The following is a 9372-nucleotide window of genomic DNA, read 5'->3' as shown; positions in this document are numbered from 1 at the left end:
TTTGGTCTCAGTTTTTGATCAGAGGAATGAAATTAGTCTAATTGGTATATTAGTTTTCTAGGGCTGCCATAACGTAGTGCCACAAACTGGACTGCTTAAAACAACAAAATTTAATTGTCTCACAGTACAGAGGGTTAGAAGTCCTAAACCGAGGCGTCCGCAAAACCATACTCCCTCTGAAACTTATAGAGGAGAACCCTTCCTTGCCTCTCCTAGCTTTTGGTGTTTGCTGACATTCCTTAGTGTATTTTGGTTTGAAGCCACCGTCCTTTAATCTCTGCCCATGTCTTCACATGGCTCTCTTCTCCCTGTGAATCTCTCTCCTCTTCTTACATGGACACCAGTCATATTGGATTAAGGACCCACTGCAGTCTGACCTCACCTTGACTTCACTAATTACAGCTATAATCTCCCTATTTCCAAATAAAGTCATATTCTGAGGTACTGGGGGTCTGGGCTTCAACATAATGTTTTTGAGAGTTACAATTATATTCATAACAGTTGTGTTTCTGTTTTGATTTGTAACTATTTCTTAAGATTTACTGAGAAGAGTAAACCAGGAAAACAGTCTAACTCAAAGCTACTCTGGTTGAAGGAAAAGTAGGCAGCCCAGAAACTTGTCCGTTTACCTACCAATTCCTCTTTCTAAACTCACAGCTTGACAGTGCCTCAGAAATATTGAATCATAATCTTTAAACCACTGGTCTATGTAAACTCTGGCTTTGAATGATTTTTCTTACAAATATAAAATATTCTAAAAGACTATATTTTCTCTCAATTACTATATTGAGTGAAGCTTTTTTATTGGAAATTCAAATTGTGTACCCCTCAAAATAGTTATTACATACATGATTAAAATTGCTCTAAAAAACTACATTATCTTAGCTTGCTAATTTCATTTCATATAGTTTCTACATATACCTGCTAGATTTATCTTAACTGTGCAGTAAAGGGTTAATTTAGCAGAATCTGGCTATTCAAACTCTGCATCTTCCAAACACAGCCTGGCTCTGGATCAGATCCTGAGAGGCCTCCTCTAATCCCTTGAAATATACTGCTTGAAAAAACTATCTTTGTCTCACTGGGGCCTTGGCCATGCCAGATACTTGAAGCTAACCATGTGATTTATGATGAGGGCCTTGGTCCTGCTGTGAGAGTTTGACATCAGGAAGGGCTGAAGCCTGAGTAACTAAGGTCCATCAAATGGGCATTCTATGCCTATGTGTCCAACCCCCAATAAAAACCCTGGCTTAAGTGAGTTTTCCTGGTTGGCAATACTTTGTATGTGTTGTTACTCGTCATTCTGGGAGAATGAGGCACTGCTCATAGGACACCACTGGGAAAGGACAATTGGAAGTTTATGCCTGGTCTCTACTGGACGTCACTCTGAGCCTCTGCCTTTGTCGATTTTCCTTTGTATATTTTCTGGCTGTAATAAACAATAACTATGAGTATAACAACTTGTCTGAGTTACATGAGCCCTTCTAGCAAATCACTGAACTTGAGGGTGGTCTTAGGGACCCCCAAACACATAACTATTTGTGCAAGTATACATGAATGAAAAATGTAAAACTGTGATTAATGACTTCTTCATTGAGTTCATGTGTAATCACTGTACCCTGCTCTGATGTATATTATATTGGTTTAGGCATGATATGTGTGTGAAAGGTTCAAAGGCCATGGGTGAAACCGGTGAAAGTCTGAGTCAGGCTCCTTCATTTTGACAAAAAATGTCAACATTAGCATTGGCTGATCCAATTTTTACAGGGTTTGGATCTGTCCTTAACCAGTCCCACAGAAAACCTGCCCTCCAGGCTCTGGCAAGACCAGGGTTCACAATTCCAGCTGAGCCATGTCCTAGCTATCAGACCCTGAGCAAATTCCATAAACTCTCTGAACCTTCATTTCCTGCTTATAAACAGAAAAAATAACTCGTACTCAGAATTATTGTGAAACCTAGCAACGATAAAGTATGAGTGATTGAATAAAAATTAATGACAGAGGATTATTCTTGGCCACTAACCTCCTTGCTAAAAAAGGTCTTGTCTTTCTATTTCTTCTTCTTCCCCTTTCCTGCCTTCCAAGGATGATTCTGCCTTTGCCAGGTTCATTACTTAGAATTTGATGGTGCAGAATCAGAAAAGAGAAAATAATAGGCAGAACAGAGCTACATAGACTAAAGCCAGGGGACGAGTTTTCCAGGAAGACTTTGAGATAGGTCTCACGGCCCTTGCAGTACGGGAGAAAGTAGATAAAGAAGAAGTGATGTATTCTCTTCATAGTACTTGAGAATCTCAAGCATAGATGTCTGTAAATTCAGTTTGCTGCCCAATTTATATCAAAACCCTAGTTGAGAAAAGTGATACAGAAGACTGCTTGAAGAATAGTCTTTCTATTTCTCTGTAGATTAGGCCATATCAGACCACAGAAAACATCATGTGCTTGTATTTGTCTTGCTCCCCAGAAATTCTCTCTCTGCATTCCACCTGAGCTCTATGTCCTTAACTTATACTGAAGGGATAATAGATTCAAAATGTATTATACTTGGGGACATTTTTTCTGTGTGGTGTCACACTCAAGAAGTTTCACTCAGAACCCAATGACAAAAAAATGTGTTTCTCTAAAGATCCAATATGATTCTCCCTGCTGTATACTGATAAGCATAATTTTGACTACCATTAAAATTAGTCAAATTTGTAGTCCAAATTTGCAATTATGTAAAACCTAAGTTCTGTATTGGCATTTGAGCTGTCTTCTTCATCTTTTCATGATGACGAAATCAGACCATTGAGAGTGGAGGAGGATAAGACTATCAGAAGAGAAAGATTTTGAAGTTGTTGCAAATGGACAAGATGGTTAACAGACTTTAAGTGAGTTGGAGAGAATCTCAGGGAATGTTGCCTTAAGACAAACAAAAACAAATCAATACAAATTTTGGGGCAACAGTAAGACAACAAGAATAGAGGAGTTTGATGGAACTTCAAGAGTCAAGACAAAATGAAAGAAGCTTCTTATGAAACTTGACCCAGGTTAAAAGAGCTGAGTGATGAAGACAAGTATAGTGTTTTGGTTGAGGATCTATGCAAAGAATTCAATTCATGTTCAGGTGGCTGCAAAATGTACAGTTTTCATTTTTAAATACCAGGAGATTGAACCTTGGTGTCATACCAGGAAAGACTAAACATACTTACGGATTTAGAAACATTAAAGCAGCTAGGGGTGAAAAAGTTTACAATTCAATAATCTAGATGGTTGTGTTAAGTACTGTGCCATGCAGAGTACCCATAATTTATCTCTGTGATTATATCAACCGTAGTCTATGATTTAAAATATTTGAACCATTATTGACTCCAGAAGTCATTACGAGACTTCTTTTTTGAGTATATTTTTAGTGGTTTCATGAACAAATTTCAGCATGTCCACATCAGTTCTCCTTAACTAACCTTAAATTAAAATGGACATGTTCATTTAAGTGTAGTCAAACAAACTATGAACAAGACACATAGACTCACACCCAAGAAGAACCTTAGAAATCATCTAGCCCTAACTCTTCATGTTTTAGGTTTAAAACTAAAATTCACAGAGGTCAGAATCATGGCTCAGCTAATTGCAGAAACCCGAGAACTTGGATTCCAGCACAAGCTCCCTACTCTGTGAGAAGATCATGTTACTTTGCTCAAAACACTACCAACGCAAGCTATAATTGATAGAGAATTTGAAGCTATTTTTGATGCAAAACCAAAGACTCACAACTTTACCACTCCTCATATCACACAACAGTTCACATTGTCTTTTCTTTATGTAAATTATTTCAACTTTAACTTTTTTACTTTTTAAGTTCCAGTATAATTTCCATATTCCATAAAAATCTCAAGAGACTATTGAGCTCGTGTGTGTTGACAATATAAATTTCATCTTATGACTTGATAGTACATGTCTTTATGAATCTCCTCTGTGTTTTTTATGACTCAAGATTTCCTTTTAAATCTCTTTGGACCAAAATATTTATATTTTCACTAAGTTTTGATTAGCTCTTTTAAATTCAAAAATATAATCTGCAACTATAAATCTTTTCCTCAGCAGGGTAAGTATAATTTGCTGTTCTTTGGCAAATTACTTTTTCCCTTTCAGTTTCTTTCATCCCACGATATTTGCAGAAAGTCTTTTTTGTCCTTATTTTCATTCTCTACGTATCTCTTCTACCTATGGGGCACCCTCATTCCAAGTTCAAGGAAAGATGCAAAACAGAATCAAAGTTGTATTTAAGTATAGCAGGCACATTTTTAGGATCATTGTGAATCATTGTTTTGTTTAGAAAATTTTGCATACTGTTTTATTTTTTTAATAACACAATATCTATCATCATTTTAAGGACATATTTTTTATTTTTCTATTATAATGTTACCTACTACTTCTTCATATTTTTTAAAAATGGTACTTTTGCTGTATTCTGTGTAACTGACACAAATAAATTCAGAAACAATAATAAATATTTTTTCAATGAAGTGATGCAAAACAGGTAGCTAATTCCCTCAGTCAAAATTGAAAACTATTGGGAGAACCTTCACAAAAATTAAATTTACAAAGTGAATGATAAATTCAAATCTGGAAACATTCAGCAATCAGAGCAGTGAGTAGTAATTCTTCAAAATGGCCTGTATCTCTACCATTTATTGGGTCCTCTCCATGACATCTAGTACAATGTATGAAACTGTTTGGTTCATTTTGTTTTACAATTCTCCTCTCTCCAAATTTGTCAACATTTAGAATTCAAAAGCTAAAATTTGGATTATTGCTTACCACTAAAAAGTTTCTAAATCTGCTACCACCTATAAACCCCCCTCACAAGCCTTTTCTCTGAGAAAAGATCAAATTCATAATTAGGGTCAATTTCAAGGGAATGACTATCTCAAGAGTTCTTCCTGGAGTATTTCAGGGACACTTGCCTCAGGGACACATGTTCTGAAGTCCAGCCAGTATGGCCACCGCCCAAACAGTTCTAGAGTTATTTTAGTGCTCTGTGATGTTGCATCACTATTCATTGTCCTCCTTTTCTGTAGTATCACTTTCAGGCTTATACTTGATACATAAAGAAAGGGATAAGAAAGTGCCAAGGAAAAATAAATATTACTAGAGTAGAACTAAAAATATTACAAGATTGATATTTACTTATTTTTCTAATTTCTGTCTGTTCATATGTGTATATATATATATATGCATATAGTAAGTAATACCTTGGTTTGCAAGCATAATTCGTTCCAGAAATAAACTACTCATATTGGAAGACATTGCTAGTTTACCATGTTAAAATGTATTAGAAATATTTGCTCATCTTGCAGAACACTAGCAAACCACGTTACTCACAATCCAAGGTATTGCTGTATATATATATTCACACAAATGAGTATACATACACATATATGAATTAAACATCTATATGTAATTAAATTATATTTCATGTTTCTATATGCTTCTGATTATCATTAATCTGCATATATATGTTTTTAAAAGAATGAACTACATATAATTTATATTGCTAATTTAATTATATCTTTAAACTTAATTTATATATTAATAGTTTGCAAAGTGTGTATTTTTAATAATTACTTAACATTTATTTTTTTGTGTGTCAAAAGCAAATATTCCTCATCTTTTTTTCTTTTCTTTTTTCTTTTTTTTTTTTTTTGGCAAGGGGTGGGTAGTCTGGCTGCACACCATTCAGAAACACAACCCATTGTGATCAAAATTTTCTCTCACAGCACACTGAGATTATTAAACTGCAAGAAAGACTTCTTCATGAATATTTTGGAAAATCTTCTGCCCTAAACTCTCCCTCTCCTCCCATTTTGGGTTTCTGTGTCTTGCCATACACAAAAGGCAGCATGCCATTACTCTTTGGGAAATTAAGATTCTAAAGTTGCTTTCCCCTCTTGACAATTTCTCACATTGACTCTGAGTATTCACAGCCTCACATATAAAAGTGGCAGAAAAAGAATTCAAGCACTAAGCCTCTGACATGGCTGACAATAAGAAAACCCTCGACTGTGCCTGCATCCTTCCATGAACACATTAAAATTACAACTAAATTATAGAACAATCAACTTGAAGAACCATCTGAAGTCTGGCTGAACAGAAGTTTTAGAATTAGGGATATAAAGAAGAAGCTACATCAAGACTGGCAGGAGGGGTGGAGATGTGAACCAGGATGGCTCTAAACCTCTGTGGCAGTTGAAAACTGGGAAGGATATCCTGGCCACAGTCACCCCAGAGAAGAAAGAGACCCCAGCCCCACTCCAGCCTTGCCAGCCCAGGGTACTGGTGATGGGAAGAACAGCCCCCATAACATCTGGCTGTGAAAAACAGTGGGGATTCTGACCATCTAGGTGGGACCGAAGGCTGCAGGAAACCAAGACATCCTCTTAAATGACCTATGCAGACTTTCACTTGTAGGCATTCACCTTGGGATCTGGCAAAGGGACAGTAATGCGGGGGGCATCAGAGGCATATTGGGGGCAGACTGAAGTATATGGCTTCAGAGAAAGGGCTGGAGGACAGTCTCCATTTTCCCAGTGTGAGGTCCTTCTCCTGTGCAGTCAGCAGGCAGGCACCTTCTTTTCTGTGTTGAGTCGCCCCCACAGGCCAAAATGTAAATATGATTGGCCTGGTGAGTTTCGATGCTCCACCCTGCTGACTCCCTGAGTCCCAGCCACATCCAGCTCACCCAACACTAGAGGCACTTTCTCTGAGAGCAGCCAGCCCTGCCTGCATTGCACTCCTTCTGGGAAAACTATCAGAGACCTTAGAACCCAGGCAGGTGGCAGCTGGCCTTCATGTGCTCTGAGACTTTTGCTGAGTAGCTCCAGGCTCAGCACTGGCACCAAAACAGCGTCTGCATTAACCTGTTGACCACAACTCTTCCCATTCTTGAGACTCGCTGAGGCCCTACCTTACCCAATTCGTGTACCACATGAGGCTTTATCAGGGGCTAAATGTTAAGGGAGCTGGCAGGTGGCAGCAGGCCTTGGGTGTCTTGGTTTTTTGCGGAGCTACCCCAGGCTGGTACTGATGGTAGCCATCCTCAGTTTGCAGTATGACCACTCCCACGCACCTCCAGGGTTAGCACAGGCTACAAACAACTATAGATCACTATGTAGCTCCTACCAGGTAGTTCCTGGATGGTCACAGGCAGTAAGTGACCTAGGCCTACACTGGAGCCCTTCACAAAAAGCCCCCAGAACCAACATACTTGTAGGTTAACTTCAGACCACAGTAGAGCACTACCAAATTAGCCCACAAGTGGCATGAACAAAGGGTAGTCTCAACAGGCCCACTGAGGCAAATGCCACTCAGTGGGATCAGTGTCCCCCACAGCAGCCCATAAGCTATGGATGTGGCCAAACTCCACAACCAATCAGCCTGTGGGTCAATCCCGTTCACTGATGTGCCAATAATAATCAAGATTCAACTATAACAGGATACATACAACCCACACAAGAAACACTCCTGAAGCACCTGGCTCAGGTGACCAGGGAGACTGTGCCAAGGCCCCGCAGGACACCTACTACATAATTTTATGGATGCTCCCTTATAAGTTACTGGTTGCACCAGAAACTTTACAGGCCACAAGCGATTAGCACAAAATATTCAAAGTGATTAAAAGCAAGGTGCTACAACCAAGACTACTCTACCCAACAAAGCTATCATTTAGAATTGAAGAACAAATAGAGAGATCACCAGAGAAGATAAAGCTAAAGGAATTCATCACCACCAAACCGGTGTTACAAGGAATGTAAAGGGCTTTTTTTAAGATGGAAAATAAAAGATCAAAATTATGAATAATAAAATGGCAATAACAATAGCTACATATTCATAAACAATTACTTTCAATATAAATTGACTAAATGCTCCACTCAAAAGACATAGGAGAGCTGAATGGATAAGAAAACAAAGCCTTTACACATCATGCCTACAAGAGACTCACTTCAGATTGAAAGACACACACAGATGGAAAGTAAAGGGGTGCAAAAATGATATCATGAAAATGGAAACAAACAAACAAAACCTGGAGTAGCAATACTTAAACCAGACAAAATAAACTTTAAAGCAAAGGCTATAACAAGAGACAAAAAAAGGACCCAGTAATACCACTTCAGGATATTTATCTGAAGAAATTTAAATGTTACTTCGAGGGGGTGTGTACATCCATATGTTCATCGCAGCATTGTTTACAATGGCCAAGATGTGGAGGCAGCCAGGGTGTCCATCGATGGAAGAATGGATCAAGAGGAAGTGGTACATAGATATAATGGAATATTGCTCAGCCAGAGAAGGGAATGGTTTCTTGCCCTCTGTAGCAGCATGGACGGACCTGGAGGGTATTGTGCTAAGTGAAGTATGTCAGACAGAGAAAGACAGATGCAATGTGAATTCACTTATATGTGGAATCTAGAGAACAAAATCAACAAAACAAAACAGAAATAAGTTTATAGATACAGAAAACATTGATGATTGCCAGATGGGAGGTGAGTTGGTGGTGAGTGAAAAAGGGGTAGAGATTAAAAAGTACAAGTTGGTGGTTCCACTGTGATCTTTGAGATGTAGGGTATAGCATAAGGATTATAGTTAATAATATTGTAGTGCTCCCTTCGGCAGCACATATACTAAAATTGGAACGATACAGAGAAGATTAGCATGGCCCTTGCACAAGGATGACATGCAAATTCATGAAGCGTTCCATATTTTTGTAGGCTGCAGCCCCTACTGCAATGGGGCTGCTGTAAGCTACCGTGAGTGGGCGGCAGCCAGCGTGAGCGGCGAGCAGCTGGTGTGAGCTGCCAAGAGCCACCGTGAGTGGCTGTCCAGAGGCCAGCGACTGATCCGCCTCAGTCGGGAAGAGTGCAATAATGATACCAACATGGGCCAGTGAAGCAACATCCTCCACAACTAGACTGAAGAACAAAAGGACAGCAACTTGTCTGTTCCCCTTTCCCCGATTCCCCAGCGCTGTTCCCCTCCCAAGATTCCCCAATAAAATCTTAATAATAATAATAATAATAATAATAATAATAATAATAATAATAATATTGTAGTAACTATGTATGGTGTCAGATGGTGTCAAATTAGATTTGCCTGGGTGCTAGATGGAAGGAAGGTTGGGAACAGTGTAAAAAAGGTGAAGGGATTAAGATAAGTACAAACTGGTAGTTACAAAATAGTCATGGGGATATAAAGTAAAGCTCAGGGAATATAGTCAATAACATGGTAATAACTATGTAATGCCAGGTGGGTAGTAGACTAGTCGGGGGGATCATTTCCTAAATTGTATAAATGTCTAACCACTATGCTGTACACCTTAAATGAACATAAAATAAT

Source organism: Hipposideros armiger, unplaced genomic scaffold (assembly GCF_001890085.2).
Source record: "Hipposideros armiger isolate ML-2016 unplaced genomic scaffold, ASM189008v1 scaffold_198, whole genome shotgun sequence".
Taxonomy (NCBI): domain Eukaryota; kingdom Metazoa; phylum Chordata; class Mammalia; order Chiroptera; family Hipposideridae; genus Hipposideros; species Hipposideros armiger.
Note: the sequence above shows the minus strand (reverse complement) of the source record.